Source organism: Manacus candei, unplaced genomic scaffold (genome assembly GCF_025592945.1).
Source record: "Manacus candei isolate 608988 ecotype Guabito, Panama unplaced genomic scaffold, ASM2559294v1 h1tg000077l, whole genome shotgun sequence".
In the NCBI taxonomy this organism is placed as follows: domain Eukaryota; kingdom Metazoa; phylum Chordata; class Aves; order Passeriformes; family Pipridae; genus Manacus; species Manacus candei.
In genome coordinates, this window is record NW_026138125.1 from 1,708,854 (window position 1) to 1,726,616 (window position 17,763).

At 37.5% G+C, this 17,763-nt stretch overlaps 1 protein-coding gene across 3 annotated transcripts in view; it reads left to right on the forward strand.

Moving 5' to 3' along the window:
• Positions 1–17,763, forward strand: part of MGAT5 (alpha-1,6-mannosylglycoprotein 6-beta-N-acetylglucosaminyltransferase) — a 121,315-nt gene that overhangs the window by 2,851 nt on the left and 100,701 nt on the right. The gene's annotated exons all lie outside the window — the stretch shown is intronic.

Genomic DNA, 17,763 nt, shown 5'->3' on the forward strand with positions numbered 1-17,763 from the left:
AGATCCAGTGGCAAACATTATGGTTGTTTGCCAACAGATTGTCTGACTTAGTGTTTGTGTAGCCTCTTAAATAGAGGGTGGAAAGAAATACACTGATGATTATCAGAGTGCTAGGTGCTGATAGTATTTTCAGTTATATTATTCCCAAAGTGTCTGCTGAACTCTTCTGCTTAGCCTCTTTTGGAACCAGAGCAGTACTCCAGCAGCAATTCTTGGTAACGAACATCGGAAGCATCTGCTGAAGGAAATGAATATGCTGCACGCTGCTAATCAGCTGGGAATCTGATGAGTGGAAACTTTTTCAGGAATCAGGCAGTTTTGCAATTACTGCATCCTCAATTTCAAAAAATTCTCAACTGGAATGGAATAAGGTCATTCTTTATTCCTCTCTACTTTGGCAAAGTTAATATTTGTGCATCTCTGTGTTTCATATACCACATATGCACATGAACTTAAACAAACAAAAAACCCCCCACCAAAACCTAACAAATCTCATCTTCCATACTTCAGAAGAAAAAGTGGACCTTTGTATTTGCCTCTGAATGTATGCATGCACACTCAAAACCCCCTTGTTTTCCTTTTTAAGCCTCCTATTATTGGCATAGAATACTGAAGTTTCACTTCTGAAGTTCCTTATCTGTTTCACTTTCATTTCTTGAAGAGCCCAGACCTGTAATGTAAGGAAGTATAACTTCTGTGAGGAATAAATCTCGTTCAGATTGTGTTTTAGTATAGGGGTTTGATTTCCATCACTTCTATTTTTTTTTTACTATTTCTGATTTGTTCATGTGAATCGATAATTTACATATTGTAATTCGTGGCTACAAAGAGTTTTGTAGAAACTTAGACTAATTCAGTTGAAGGGTTTTGGATACTGACATAGGCTCTCTTAATGGGTGGCATTTGAGGAGGAGCCACCATAATGATGAAGAATTGGTGACACAAGTGCTGACACAGCCTCCCAGGTAAGAGGCAGTGGCTTTTTGTGACAACGCAAACTTTTATCGGAGCGGATGGCCTTATTCTTTTATTTAAGCTGGAATGGTTCAGCTCTCTTGAGATGAATTTGTGGGGTTTTGTTCTTATCTTCCCACAAGGAGAAGTCTAGTCTGCTTTAATCAGGTCAATCCTTCAATCCCAAGATCTATCTATGCACTCAGACCAGGGTGTAGCTCCTTTGAGAAACTTCTGCTAAAGCGATGGTGTAATAGTGCATCTGTGTCAGTTTGTGTACTAGGGAGACACTGCAGTGAACAGAGAAGAGGAAATTAATTTGGGGGACAGGGATTCCCTCTTAGAGTACTCTTAAGTAGAGAAATCATTTTCCTGAGGAAAGCTTAAGTCAATGGTGTGATTCATTTGATTTATTATTTATGGTTTATATGAGTTAAGAATCCTGTGATCCTGGCCCTTTGAGTCTCACAAGGACCTCTTATTCCTGTTAGCTAACTGTATTTCTTCATACATCCCACAGGCATTCCAAACTGTTTAACCTTGGTTATTAATCTAACCTACTGACGTTTGTCTTACTGATTTTTATATCCTAATAAAAGCCTCTAATCTTTCAAAGCTATCAACCACCTCTTTTGACCTTGTCCTTGAGACAAAGGGATTTTCCTAGATTGTAAGTAGCAGGCTGAACCTGATTTTATTTTTATTGCTAGTTGCTCACGGGTCATGTAGTTTGTTACATTTATTTATATATATAATTTTTGACATGTAATGTGCTCCTTTATGTTTCCCTAGAATAGTTTACAATTAAAACCTTTTTTTTCACTCTTGGTAGAGTTAGGTAATGAAGTTTATTGCTGCTTGTTTTCCATTACCTGTTAAGGTTGTGTTCCTCTCTTCATAAATGCACCATGACTGGTTCAGCTTTTTATATAGCCTATATTGAGGTTCTAGCAAAACCTTCTCAGAAAGCTACTAATCAAGTAGTAGATTGCATGCTCGGAAGATCTCTTCACCAAAAGGGTTGTCAGGCACCTGAACAGGCTGCCCAGGAGACTGGTTGAGTCAGCATTCCTGGAAGTATTCAAAAAGACTTTGGACTCGATAATCTCAAGTACCTTGCCCACCTTAAATGATTTTATGATTTTAAGTTGTCATAAAAGGTACAAGGTGCAGTGAATTACCCTGCCTGCCTAAGATTATATTTTGTGAGCTGGAAGCTTTTTAGCCATTTCCCACTTCAAGATTCTGAACCTTTGGACTCTGCCATATTATGTGATAGTCCTCTTGTCTGCAATATGTGTGACCAGAGTGGATTAACACACTCTTACAGGAGATCCTTGTTAATACAAAGGCATCTGCTTATATTCACTTAGGCAGTAGTTCTCTGGAGTTTAAAATGCTGTGTCTTATCCCTCTCTTTTTTTTTTTTTCTATCCCCTCCCTTTCTCTGTCTGTTCCTTTTCTGCTGAGAAATAATACAGTTCAGTGCAGTTTTTGGAAGTTTCCCTTGAACTCTGCAGAATGCATGTAATCTACTTGGAACATAATTTCAAATATCAAGGACCTACATAACTAAACTTGTATTTACTCTGCTATTTTGACCTATTCCTTTTTTTTTTATTTTTTGCTAAAATGAAGTGTAAAATGTGCAGACTATCAGAAATATTTCATTGGTCACATAAAACTTGTCTGCATGGGATACATGAGTTAAATATACATAACTCCTTCATTCAGTGAATTTGAACATTGGTATGGTATTCATAACAAAAATATTTGAACAGATTATCTACCTCCTAACAAGCTTTTTAAGTAACTTCCATGAGTCTTTCTTGATAGGCCCTGTTCAAACACAGTTTGTGCAGTGACTTAATTTTCTATATTGTAGATTAAGAAAAATGAAAATACTAGTTCTAAGTTGCTCAAGAAAGTTTTATGCTGTACCACTACACCTTTGTATCCGATTCAGTCATATCAATTCGTTACTTTTTTTCTGGAAGTTTTAAAACAAAACCCACCTGGAATAAATGTGGGGAACGTTTCTAACCTGGTGGTTATCCAGGTTTGACATTGTTTATTCATTCCATACCGAGGCACTGTAATAAGATTGTACTGAATGCTGAGTGAAAGTGTTTGCATGACCTAACTGTAGAATGAAAGTCCCACACTGTTTCAGTGCACTGTAGTGTGAAGGCTCTTTCTGCCCATAAGAAATGCTTCCAGTACTAATGCCCCTAAAATATTACTCCAAGTAACGTGAACATGAAATAGTTTGCTTCTCACGATGTGGATTTGATATGCTCATTTCTGTCTTGATGTAATTGAAGCTTGCTGGTTTTAATAATTAAAATAGCAATATATACAGAAAACATAGAATATGTCTAGAAACATTCATCAGACAGCAGCAACCAGATATTCATCACCTCAGATTCTCAGGATGAGTTTTCTTTCTGTCTTGTGTTTACTATGAGTTGTGCATAAAAATGGGCCCCCTTTTCTTAGAAGGAATATAGAGTATTATCTTGCTCTGTGTTTATTTGTTTGGTTGGGTATTTTTTTACCTGATCTTGGAATTTCTGAGCCACCTGGCAAAAGAGCTTTCTCCCTGGGGAAAAAAAAAAAAAAAAGAGAGAAACTAAGTAGACAGATGTATTTCAGGCCTAGGAAATACATGAAATATTCTTGACAGAGGGACTTCCACACCTATTTGGCAAACTCCTGCTGTAAAGATGAAGGAGCTTGACCTCAGTGTTCTCTGTAGGTTCTAATACATTATATTGAATACAAACTTTCCTATCTACTTCAGACACGAAGGCATACACACACACAAAATAAGGCACACTTCCAAAACCTCCAGCCTCTCAGCTTTTGCAACACTCTCACAACCCTGACAAAAATGCATTTGGCCAATGGTAGACATATAGCGCATTCACAGTTGATTTTGGCAGAAAGAGGGGCTGCAAAATGAATGGGGCTATTCCTTGGCTAGCAATAAGATGCTTAAGAAACAAGTAGGAGAGCAGTCCAAATAAGGCACCATTGCAAGCAGTGAGAAGGAGCAGAAAAATGAATATTTCTCAGTTTCTGTGTGTTGATGGAAGAGAAAGTAGGTAATGTTAAAATACTTATTTCTGTTGCAGGGGTCATGGAAAAAAGTTCCAGAGAGATCAGGAAAAATCTGAAAAAAATATTTGGAGTACTGAACAAATTGAGTTGTTTGAGAAAGGCTTTTAAAGCACCCAAACTGTTTGTCTGTAAGTCAAACTAATTTAGATCTTGGGCGTTAAATTTGAATAGACATGTAGCCAAATTAGAATATTTAATGCTTTATTTCTTCTTAGATTTAATTAAGTATTGTCACTCCTGTATTTTGGCAAGATTTAGTCAGCAAAATCGGTATTTGTGTTTCCTGATCTGACAGAATAGCAAAAGGATGGAGAACACTCTGTGGAGTGTTAAAAAAAGATTTATCAATTTTGCCACTCAGACTTCAGTCTAGGTTTTACAGGATATTTGACCACATTATTAAAATTACATTATTACAATCAGTCCCTTAGCACATTGATTTGGTTTTCTAAGTCCTTGTAAAAGTGAGCAGTTTACTTCCCTGTGTTTCTTTTCATGAAATGCAGTTTCTCAATCAGTATTATTGATCCTCCAAGAGCATGGTGAAATGCAGTATCATTCTGTTTACACTTCATATCTATTTGTGTTATACAGCTGCTTTTCATTTACTAGACTGCAAAAAAAAACATTCAGGAGGAGAATACTTCCAGTGTCTTTTCTGCTCAAACTAACAGCTATTTTACTTATAGATAAAATCAGCCAGTTTTGAACAGTTAACCTAATTTTAAGAGCCTGTAATCAAGTTACCATATGTTATGGTTATACTTTAAATATGTTTATGGTAATGCTTTAAATTAAAATATTAGATTGTTATTTCTAATAGGCATTTTGTTAAATACCAATAGAGTTTATTTATAGGAAAAAAATTCTTTGTTTCGTTAGCATAACTTATCTTGAAAGATAAGTTCTGCTCCTTATAGGTAGGTTAGTAACCTGAATTTCTTGTTAGAATACTTTCCCTACTTTTTTTCAGTAGCTTAGCGTTCATGTGTTCAAGAAATTGAATAATCAATAAAATAAATACTTTCGAATTTTTTAGTGGTGTGATAAATGAAACCGGGTTGCGTGAATTTTTAGTTTGACTAAAGGATTTGACGTATGACTGAATCTGGATCTCGGTGGTGTGAGACCTCTTGGGCAGGTCTCATTTTTTTGGCTCCAGTTGTTAATCTTTCTGAAGTCTTTGAGTCTCTGAAGTGACTCTCCTTGAGTTCTGGATTGATAACCTGATAGGGCTACCCATGATTCCTTTGGGGAAAAGGTTACAGTAACTTCCACCTGACCTGCCGTACGGAAATTCTCACCAAGGTAAGTTAAAAAATATTTGAGGGAGGAAGAAGAGCTTCAGGCTGGAGGATGCATGAGGACTTGGTGCCTCTGCTGGAGTCCATTACAGATGGCTGCATACTTGCATCTGAGATGAAGTTCTTTGAAAATAGTACCTGCCCACGGGAAGTTTGGAATTTCAGTTCAGTAGCTGATCCAGGCTGGCTCCTGAATGTCCAATAAGTGAGCAGTTGTTTCAACACTGTTGATTAATTACCAGCAGGGATTCAGTTTGCCACCAGCCTATGGTGAAAGGATTGGATTTTTACAATGATGTAACGAGAGTTTAACTGCAGTGGGTAAAGTTCTGTACTGGTGTAAAAGGCATATTGCAGTTTACTTAAGCTCTTTTGGAGCTGATGCTATTTAAACCTCTGGCTCTGTATGTTGAAACTAGTACAATGAGGCCCAAGTGTACATTTAAACTTTCCTTTGAGGGCTGTACTGGCTGATGCACAGCAAATGCTTGTAACAGGTTTAACTTCTGTTCAGCTTCTATTAAAGTCCTTGTACCTTGATTCATTTCCTGGCATCGTAGTTTCCATATGTACCAGTTGCATAGCTTGTGCACTGTGTAATGTTACAGAAGAATGCCACTGTTAAGTTACTTAAAACATGTCTGAGAACACTTTCTTACTTACTGAGATATTGGCATGTAAGTGGTCACATCTAGAGCAAAGAAAACAGTGAGTCTTATAAATGAAAAAAAAAAGATTAATTTTAAAAGAACTGTACTTGAAAAATAGTATTGTCATTTATATATATGAGGAAAATTGTTCTACATAAATTTTGTGTTACTTAGGCTTAAAAAGGGAGTTTAGATGGAGATCTGAAGAATCTACTTGCTCATTGTTTGGGGTTTAAAAAATATAAATTAGCAGGGGCATTTTTTCCCCCCTACACTTGAAGTGCAAGTTTTCTGCATCCCTTGTACGTGAAGTATGCATTTTTTTCCCCATCCACTGTTAGTATTCAGTTTTGTTAGAATTGTCTTGGTCTCCAGTTAGACTGTTGTTTGTACCTCAGGTCTGTTCTACCCTTGAGTATTGTTCCCAGAGGATATGGCAATCTTGAATTCAGTTGCCCAGCTGAATGCTTATTACTTCAGGATATGGTGTTCAGAATACTCTGTGTAACTCAGTAATATTATAACACTCTTTTATAATTTGTACTACCTTATGCTAATCAAATATTCTGTTCCTCTAATGCAGGAGAATTAACACCAGCACTTGGTGGTGCTTTTATATGGGAATGTCATTAGTCTTCCTGATCTTCACCAAACTGCAGTTAGATGAAATTTGTTTCCTCACACCAATCCCTCCCCATTTCTTATCAATGCATTTACATGCCAGTGGAGTGACCTGGCTGACAAAGTATTGTACCTGTAAATGACTTTCTGGCATTTGACTGTTCATGTTTCAAAACAACACCATTCCTCTCCTGTCCTCACCTTCCAGCCATACAGGCTGGCCAAGGAGGTTGGAGGAGGATAATGATGCAGCTTTCAGTGACAGTACTGGCTTGGCGTGTTTGAACATTGGTCTAATTTAGAAGATTGTGTTCTTATTACTTCTTAAAATGTTAGTTTAGCAGAGGGTTAATATTGGTTAATGCTCTGTCCAGCGGGTCAAATGGCCCCAGTTTTATGTAGCAAATTAATGTGATGTTTGTTGTTTTGTTTGGGTTTTTTTGCCAGAAGACTTAGTCTATGTAAGTATTTCCAATATACATTTTTATGTTTGTTTATTCAAAGTAAAAAAAAAAATCCTTCTCACTGTATAAATTCCTAATATACAACTAAGATTTCACACTATTGATTTTGGGTGTGTATTATGAAAATAGTTTTTTAATGAAGGTGTACTCTTCCCCTTTGACAAGCTACAGAGTATTTTTAAATATGCCACCCACTTTATTCTTTAAATAACTAAAATTTGACATTTAATTAAAAAGGCTGCTGATGCAGCATTGTAGTTTGGCAGAAATTACTCCAGGAACCTTGCAGTGTCTACCTTGCCTATACTATGGGGATCAAGCCTATTGCTCAGGATAAAGATGTTTGTCCAGGCCACAAAAATGCAGAATTAAAACCTTTTCATTGTTTATTTTTTACTGACAGGGTCTGCCATCCTTGCTTTTGACAAATGGAGGAAGAAATCTGTCAAATGTTGTTACTGTCCTTTTTTTTTTTTTTTTTCTAATATAGTCTCACTATCTTGGATGTGTGGCTAATAGTTGGAGTGCAGTGCTAATAGTTGTCCAGTTTATTATGATGTTAAGGTCTTTATTTCCTTAATAAGATTTATTTAGACTGTCAGGGAAAGTACAACAGTGTTTGAGCTGTAAAGCTGGTTAAAAAAAAAAAAATTAAAAATGAGGAGTGTTAGAAATGTACCAGAATACTGTGTAGCAGGTTTCAGGGTTTTGGTCCTACCCTTTCTTTCCATCTCGGCTTGTGTCTGTTGCCTTCCTTCCCTACTTGGTGTAATTTCACAGAATCACAGAATCACACATTTGAAGCATGTTTCTTTGTCACTGCTACCTATTTATTGCTTTTCCCACTGCCTCCGCTGTTCCACACCCTACAAGACTGAAGGGCTAATCATGTTGTGCTCTCTTTTCATTTGGTCTTCAGGAGCTATGCAGGCAACAGATGTATTTTCTGTTCTGTTCAGCCCTGGAAGTAGCCTTCCATTAGGCTGTGAAGATTTCAGTGTATGTAATCTCTTATTCAGAAGGTGTGTTACAATTCACCTATTTCTCAATTAATTTTCTTATTTTGGCTTTGGTGTTGTGTTGTTTTTAGCTGTTGGTCAAGCTGAATTTCAGTTATGTGTGAGGAAGGCTTTCTGTATTCTATGCTGTGTGTGTAAAAAAACCCATGATTTCCATCTCAGTCCAGACTCTTGAGTGACTTTTACCTTTTTACTTCAAACATCTCATCTTCAAGGATGAGATTTCACCACATGACTTAAAATTTTTTAACACACATTACACATAAGCTTTATCACATGCATTCCTTCCCATCCCTGAAAGTGTACTTCTGAAATTCTTTTTCAGTTAGTGTAACCTGATTCTTTATTAAACCAGTTAGGAAATGTCTTTATTTACTGAACTCCTTGACTTCAAGTGTTGGACTAAAATAGAACCCCTCATCCTGCCCCACCCACCCACCAAACCTGGATGGATTTTTTTTTTTCTGTACAATTAAGTCAAACTTGATGAAGTCTCTGAATGGTGTATGGGCAGTTGTGCTGAATCTTTGTTATAATCAGCTAATAATAGACACAGGATGAACTCAAACCTTTCTGTTGGCTTGTTCACTGCCTATTTATGAAAACAGGTGATTTCAAGCATTGATTGCATGCCTTCAAAGGGCCATTTGATCTTGCATCTTTTTCTTTGTCACAACAATGACTTACACACAAATTCTGTTTCTCTTTTCTTTTTTTCTGATGGGGCTTTTTCAGCTGACCTCAGGAGCTGTCTCTAATGACTGAGGCCATTTTTATTGAAGGTCTGACTTGCTGCCCTTGTTCAACAAGCTCTGAATCTCCAGATAATAAAAGGAGCACATTGAAGAAGTGGGTAGTCCATGAGTGTCCTGTAGTTTGTCCAGATCTACAGATTTTTTTTTCCCTTGGGGGTTATTTGCACCAGAATTAATTTTCATATTTTTCCAATATATTCAATATGTTATTGCAATAATTTATTTGGCTTGATTATTCTAAACATATGTATAGGAAACTCATATAAGGCTATCATTATACCTCCCAAAAAAGCCAGCCAGGATAAACAAATGAAAGTATTATGGAGAAAATGTAAGTTTGACACTTTATATTGTCTCAATGATCTGTTAGAATGTAGGAAAGCTGAGCAGAACAAGGCATCAAATAAATCTGAATTTAAACAACTTTTCAAATACTATCTTCTGAAATGTCTGGTAAATCTATGCTAACTTTTAATTTCACAATTAAACTGCTTCTTTTGTAAGCTGGCTATTTTGAGTCTCTCCTTGAACTTTCATTGTAAACATATTTTAGGTGTCTAATGTGGAATTGTGAATGTCATAGCAGCTAGATACTTAAAGCCATGAAGCAATACTTGGTTTTGCTTTTTATTTTTTAAACTAAATGAAGGAAAAATCCTTCCAATTTTAAAGAATTTTACAAGGTGTTGTTCTTTAAGAGTCATTAAATTAACTGGTCAGGTACTGCTCTCTTTAACATAAAGCAAACTTGAGAATGAAGAGCAGGAAGAATGCAGTTAATTAGAGAGAGGTTAGGAGTTAAATTAAACCTTTAACTGTGGGAAAACCAACTTACTTGCTTAGCTGTCTTGAAGGTCAGATACTTTCTGAGATTTGGAAAATAAAATAGTTAAAAATTCATATACCAAAATTACTTTATGCAATAATAATTTTGGATCAAAATAGTTATTATAAGAACATAAGAGACGACTTCCAAAGCACTTTTCAGACCTAAACCTGTGTTGAGTCCAAACTACAGGATATGACCTTTCTCAGCATTAAAACAGCAGCCTAAATTGGAGTAAAGTCTGGAAGCTATTGATAAAAACTGTAGAAAAAAATATCATATTCCTCTGAAATACAGAGGAAAATGTTACTGAAAAAAATGTTTTCTTTATTCTGTCAGACTAGTAGCTTGAACAGTTCTTCTCTTTAAGACCAGACCTCAGAATAGAATGAATCACAGAATGGTTTGGGTTGGAAGGGACCTTAAAGCTCATCTCATTCCAACCCCCTGCCGTGGAGAGGAACACCTTCCACTATGCCAGGTTGCTCCAAGCCCCAACCAACCTGGCCTTGAACTCTTGCAGCCACTGAGTCACTTGAGTGGCCCTGTTGGGTTTCAGTGTGTACCCCCAGAGTTAGAGGTACTGTTGTCCTCTGCACACACGTGGCTCAAGTGCACATTTATCTGCTTCAGGCAGTGGAACCCAGGTCTAAGCCATGGGTTAAGGTATGATGCAGTGGTAGGATGGTCTGTGTTGGATCCTGGTGGTTGTAGCTTACAAAGCAAATGGTCTGCTCTGTGTGTTGAAATGTGCCAAGATAATGCCTTGAATAGTTATTTGCAGGTTATGTGTCAAATCCTGGCTGTTGCAGAGATATATCAATGTAGCCCAGTGATACAGGGCTTAAAAGAGGAAGGCTTTTTGTATCAAATTTTAAAGATATATTTGCCAGCAAGTTTCCCCAGTGAGTGGAAAGAGAAGAGTATTTTCATAATATTAGAAAATCTATTTCTCTATCTCTGCCTATCCTTTTCTCTTCATTAGGTTTGACTAAACAGTAAAGAAATCCATTCATCTGTGGTAGTGTCAGTGTAGTGGTCTCTGGTTTACTCTCTGCTACTACTGTGGTACTGTTTCAAGACCATTTAAATTCTGTTTGGAACTGTAAGTGATCTTTTTGGCAGCCTTGTGCATTTACATTAACTGCTGGATTGTAATAATTTTCAAATGCATTGTCTGAATTTATAGATGAGTATTCATGTCTCAGGGTTGTAGGTTTATTTCGTGTCATGTGCATTTACCTAGCTAATATGAACTTGGTTCTAGGAAGAAAATTTGGATCTTGTTAGATCAAAATACACAGTTTTTCACTGTCACCATTCTAGAGATGGACAATATTGTCTATTGAATTTCCTTTCTGATTCTGGAAAGCATATGGCTTTAGGATGCTATTTAGGAAATATTTTTTAATTTTTTTTTAGTGTTGTGGGGAAGGAGGAAGAAAGCCTTCATGCTTACATTTATATTCTTATAATGCATCTGTATTGTTGAAACACAAGAGAACTAAGTGAAATACTGACCTAATGTGTTTCAATGGACCTTGGAATTCTGACTTAACTGCCTTGTAAATCTTGTCCCTCTTATTCATATAATGTTTGACAAATATGTGGATATTTTGTTGTACATGTGAGGTGTTTTCAAATTATATTAATGTCTATCTAGTGTGTGAAGGAGCTTTTAGTTGGTACACAGCAAGAATTTCTGCTAGAAGGTACACTTTTTTCTCTTCCATTCATACAATTACAAACAACATCTAGAATGACTTCTGTTGCAGTGGCAGAGATTTGTAAATGCTAAGTTTTCTGTGCCCTTTTTAGAAAATACTTACCAAAGTGGATCTGTTTCTGCTTGTTTTTGGAAAACCATTTCATTTAATGACAGTGCTTCGGTTTATAGCAAGTGTTCTAAGAACTGACTTGTGTTCCCAGCATTGGAGGGAGAAAAGCTCAATATTCATGCTTGAGAACACACTGAAGAGCACACATGGGGGAATTCCAGGGCTGATGAAAACTTAAGAAGAGAGTAACAGGTATTTAACATAATTATATAGCTTCAGATTATATAATCCTTGTACAGTTCAGCCAAGTGCAAAATTACCTCACCAGGTTTGTCTTTTTTTATTTAATTGGTTTGAAAAGATGGAGAGGGATTGTATTTCTTTAACTGAGAAAGTTCAGAAAACTGTGGTAGGCAAGTGAGGTAAATAACCTTCTGAGATGGTTCAGACTAGAAAACATAAGATTAAATCCATGACAAGGCAAATATAATCTCATTTTATAGTTGCATAAGACTATTTAAAGTGGGTCATTAGTATTGGGGAAAAACATGTTTTAATTTTCTAGCCTTTTTTTTTTTTTCCCCCCTCCACTTCCCACACTAGAAGGAACACTTTTCTCTAGGGACCCAGATAGGATGAAGCTAAATATATCACTTGTCTACTTTATTCTCCATCATGTTGCTTCAGTGGTAATCACTTGTTTGAGATTTACCTTCAGAGATTCTGCCTGACATATGGTGATGTGCATAATGAATATATGCAAACATATAGCAATTTAAAATTCATTCTTTATTGCACTTAGGTTTTAGTTCACAAATTGCTGTAATAATTAAAGGGATTTGGTAAGCATTAATCTATGCACTTAGGGGAAATTTCACCTTAATTATTTATTATCTTTGTGAGATGGAAAAAAACCCCACATTTTAAGACCTGGCTTGACAGTTGGGCTTCTTTTGTTTCCTAATTTCAGATGATATGCAGGCAGGTTAAGTGTCTCTTCATTGAAAGTACCACCCTTTTCAGGGAAGGAGAGGAAGCTGATAGTTTGAGCAGCATGACCTGTGTGTTTGCTGGGTTTTCAGTTTCCTGAAGCACCTGAAAAAGGCCAAACTGAGGAAAGAGGAGAATGATTGCATGTTTCTGTAGGGAGAAGGAGGCCAGAGAGATAACAGCTACAAAGGTAGATAACAGCTACCTTAGGTAGAAAGGGAGTTGTTTACTCTGCAGACCTTCAGCACCGAGAGATACAAAGGGAAGTACACTTAGGTGTCCTCTAGACATCCAAAAATGTGGACATCAAAAACCTGGTTCTCTCTCAGACTTTTTTTATACTGTGTTTTGGGTAATTGGGGAAAGGACTGAAATGTTCAGTTTCCCATTCATTGCAGGAACCATGTGATGATGAGGAAGAGGTACAGACTGCTGCAAATGATGTTGGAGCTGTAACCCTTCCTTTGATACTCCTGACTGCCAGCATTGGCATAGTTGGTTGCCAGCAATGGGAGTTGCTTGTAGCTTGTGATGATTGAGATAATTTACTTTGAATTTCCATTCAGCAACTAAGTCCTACTAATCCAGCTTCGAGTTCATCCTGTGTTTCGGTTCTTTACAGGAGTTGACAGTAAAATTTTACAGTTCGTGCTGAAAACTGCATGTTGGCAAATAAACAGGTACCATTATAACACATGAAATGAGCATTTATTCAAGCTTTATGCGGAGCCTTTGATCAAGTAATTGACAGTGAGTGGTAATGTCAGTCAGTATGCTGAACCAGAAGAGGACAACAGAATGATTTTAGGAAAGATTCCTGCAATCTTTATGGAAGGGCCAGTCTATACAGCTTGAACTATGCTAATCAAAATAGCCAGACCAGCTTGGTAGATGAAATAGCAAATTAATTATTGCCCAACTTGTTTTGACTGAAATGTCTAAGGAACACTCAGGTTAATTCCATGGGCAGATGTGAGGGGGCAGTGACTTCTGGTTGGAGAAGTCTGCTAGCACAGATGGATCCAGAATAGCTTGTGCCTTCCTCTCCTCAACCTGTCACACTGAGAGATTTAAGCCATGCATACTGAATCACGTGTCCTACGTGATTTACATTTGTCAAATCACAGAATTATTTTCCATGTCACTCTCTCCACTATTTTGACTTCATTGCAATATTTGCTGTTACCAGAAATGGCTGCTGGTAAGTATGAGGGCTTTTGTGTTTCCTAAATATTATTCTTCATGATCAGAAAGTAAGAACAAAGGAGAGAAAGCTTTGGAGGAGTTACGAGCAATAACGGTTCCCTGATATTAGCTGTGCTGTAGATTGTTGGGGTGCATGGAGAAAGGGAAAAGAAAGGACAAAAGCACATCTTAATCTGAGTCTAAGAAGCTCAGGTCCTTCCATAGTCAATAGAGAGGATGAGGCTTTTGGGGCTGCTGCTTTTAATTGCTCCCTAAAAGGGGGAGAAGGGCTAAGCTAAACAGTTCCTTGCTACCAAAAGATACAATTTCTCCTTTTCATTTTCACAAGCTCCGATACACACCTGACCCATCTGTTAGACAGCTTGGTTTGCAAAACAAGCAGAAAGCTAATGTAAGAAAAAGGCTTCTTTTGTTTTCATGATCTGAATCAGCTCATCGAGGGATCTGTGGATTTGGCACATCTAGCACAAAGGAGGGTGTGAGAGTGAGCGGCTTGGAGCAGCAGGATAAGTGGAGAGAGATTAGCCTGTTCTCTGCTGTGAGCTCTTGGCTCAGCTCAGCAGTCTGCTGTGGCTGGACCCTCTCCTGTGGGTATCAAGGCCTCCAAAGGCCCCAGATGTCTTCACTGACTACTGAGGGACAAAATGACCTGCAGCTTCCCCTTCTGCTCTGGTGGCGACAGAGGCTGCTGTTGTCATCTTTGAATGTTAACTTTTCCTTCCTCTTCTTTCACTTCTTTCACCTTGTGTAATTTTGATTTTTTTTTTTTTTTTAAACAAGAGATATGGTAGTCTTAGTAAATCTTTATGCCTTGTTAGGTGTAAAGTCAGTAACCAACTGATGGGAGGGTTTCTGGGGCAAAAAGGTGCTAAATTTAACTTCTTGATTGTTTTAGTAGTTTCACTGCTATTTGCACTACAGATGCCACACCTGTAGCCATGTCAGAGTTCAGTGCCAAGCCTAGTGAAGCTTCCTTTCACTTGTATCACATCTGGGTTCTTTGCACTTTGGCAAGCAGTCAAAAACTGATTTAGCCCTTTGCAAGAATTAAGCACTGCACTCAGACATCGTAACGCAAAAGAGTGTGTCCAGTGTATGGTGTGAAATTAATCAAAAGGAAAGAAAATTAATGACCTGCTGTGGTGCCATCCATCATGATATCGCTCAGCAGGTGTGAAATTAACTTGCCTTGGCTGTGGATTAAATTTAACGGCATGACGTAAACCTACAGAAACTGTTTCTGTTATTACTAGGGAGCAAGCAAGTGTTTTTAAAGATTCCAGCTTAATGAACTGCTTACGCCATACAGTGGATAGTCTTATGTTCATTTAACAGCATGACTTTAGATTACGTTCCCTAAGAAGATCAAGTATTACTGTATCAGTAAAAATTGTTAAAGGCGGGCCACAGAAATGTGGCTTTAATTTCTGTAATTACTGTGCACCAGATGGTGGATGTATACTTTTTTCCAACTTAAGTACTTCAGCTCAAATATAAGCAGTTGTGATCTTTATTTACAATTCATCAGATTTTAACCAAGGTGATCACAATTCCTTTGTTATGGCCCATTATGATGACCTTCAAAGAAGTATGTAGACAATAGACCTCACTACTGTTTGATATAGTTCCAAAAAAGCCTTTTTTTTTCCCCTCAGGTCTTAATTATGATGATAGCAAAACTACCCACTAATGTTAACTACCCACTAACTTGTTTTGGAGTAAGTATCTAATATTAGAATATCTACTTAAAGCATTTGGTAAATCCTACTTAATTTAGGAACAATATTACAAAGATGCAAAGTACATTATGGATTGCTAACAGCTCGAGAGAAATGAGGAAAATGAAGGCAATGTATTTCCCAATTTGAATCTAAAAATCTTGATGTTCTGCCAACTATTTTCTTCTGTCCTGTCCTATTTCCTTATGTGTATGCACTTTTTCCTCTATAATTGCCCTGATTATTTTTTTTTTGAAAGGAGCTGTTATCATTTCTGTGGAAGCTCTCTCTGACTCCTGAGTTCTTAGTGGATTTTTGCTGAATGTGCTCAGAATATCCTCCTCTAAAATGTTCAGAGTCATCTCAGTCCTTTTGAGAATGCCTGATGTCTTTTGCCCTTGGCAGACAATAAGTCACATATGTGGCTTTGTCTCCACACTTTCCCTCTTAAACTCTGAATACGCATTTCCAGGAGTTAAGGAAGTTGTGTGTTTGTGATTACGAAGACTTAGCTACTGTGCAAGTCATAACTTTCTTTGAAGTAGGACTGGCATGCAGCTATTAATATATTTTCAGGATAATGTGTCCACAGTACACTGGCACACACTTGATTAGCTGGCCTGTATAAGCCAATTCATTTGACCTCTGTGCTTTGTCAAAGCAGTACTATTTTGTTAAAATATCATCTATAAAAAAAGTGTTAGGCTGGTGAAGGTCTAATTAATTCTTTACAGTTGTAACAAAGTTCTGTGGATTTTGTGTCAGAAGATAATTCTGACATTAACATTAGTAAAATTGTTTTGATTCATAAAAGACATGATGTAACTACTGAGAAATGTTAGGGTTGTTCTAGAGTTGTCCCACTCAGCTGCTCTGTCACTGACAGTACTTTCATCAAGGGATAAACCCATGAGCAGTAGCTCTAAGATCATGGGATCTGAACTGTTCTGGAACTGAAGAGCTCTGTAGTTCTTCTGAAGAATATTTCTTTGGCTAGAGCTGACAAGATATTTTAGAAGTTTCTTCTTTCATTGAAAAGCAACATCAGTCTTTGTACCCATTTCCAAATGAGGAGGCAAGCAATTCATGGAGGCCTAGTGCTTTGTAGTGTTATAAACATTAACAAAGTCCACCGAGCTTTTAACAGTGAACAAAGGTTAGATGATTACTCAGACAGACATGGTTCAGCTGGAGCTTTGAACTGCTTTCTTTCCTGCATTAGGAAATTAATATTTTGATATGACTGTCTAAAGAAACTTGCTCTTAAGGCTTAGATTGTAACATGATGCTCTTGCAACCTTGCTTATACTGAAATCAACCCCGGGATACTGTGTTCAATTGTCTGCCTGAAATTTGGGGGTTACATTACTGTCTTTATTTAATTGTACTCACTCCTCTCTCTTGTTGATGGCTTTTATAGTTGCCTATGCATTTTTTAATAATTTTTAGCTCTGGGGGAGGTGGGGAGAAAAGAGGAAAAGAGATTAACTTTTTTTTGTGGAACTTCTCCTTTAGTTTTTGAAGACAAGTGAGAAGCCAGGCAGGAGTGCTCTCTGACAGCTGTGGCAGCAAGAAAATTTAACTGTCTTGGCAAACCTTTTTGTCAGCCCACTTTGCCAGAAAGAAGGCCTCACATTTCTGTTTTCCACGACAGGCTGTGGAAGTTGGGTCGCACAGCTCTTCCTCGGGCCATGCATTGTGTTGGCTGTTTTTGCTTTATTCTCCCTTATCTATAATGCTGTATCACAAGGGAGCTTGAAGTTAATGTTTCTTCACTTCAGGGTTTGATTGTTTTTTATGCATCACTGCTAGACTGTGGTATGAAGAGAACTCAGATTTCTCTACGTTGCCTGTAGCAAGAATATGCAAACTTGGTTTGTCAGCATGCTTAGAGTTAAGCAGTGTGATGTTATATGCCTGTGAGTATGGGTTCCTGAGAAAGTATTTGGATTTCCCTTGATCCATAATGACTGAGGACTGCAGCTAAAATTAGCAGAGATGGTCCATTGCAAGCAAACTGATCCAAGGCAGAGAAAACCAGAAGGAAGTCAAACAAAACAAATGCTTATTCAGTACCATTTGTACAACTGATATTGTGATACAGCTGTCTTCTTGTTGCACCCCATGTCTACAGAGCACTGTTTATATGCCAGGTTATGCTGAGAATACTTTAGTTTCTGATGGGCTCAGAGCACATGAGGAAGGGGAGCTTGAGTTTTCTAGCGAAGATGAAGCAGTGGCCACTGGTTAAATCAGTGGGCAGGGTTTGGTCCTTGGATTTGTTTTTGTTGGGTTTTGATTGGGGTTTTCTTTGGGGGGTGGTTTTTGGTGGTTGTGTGTGAGGAGTGAATACTT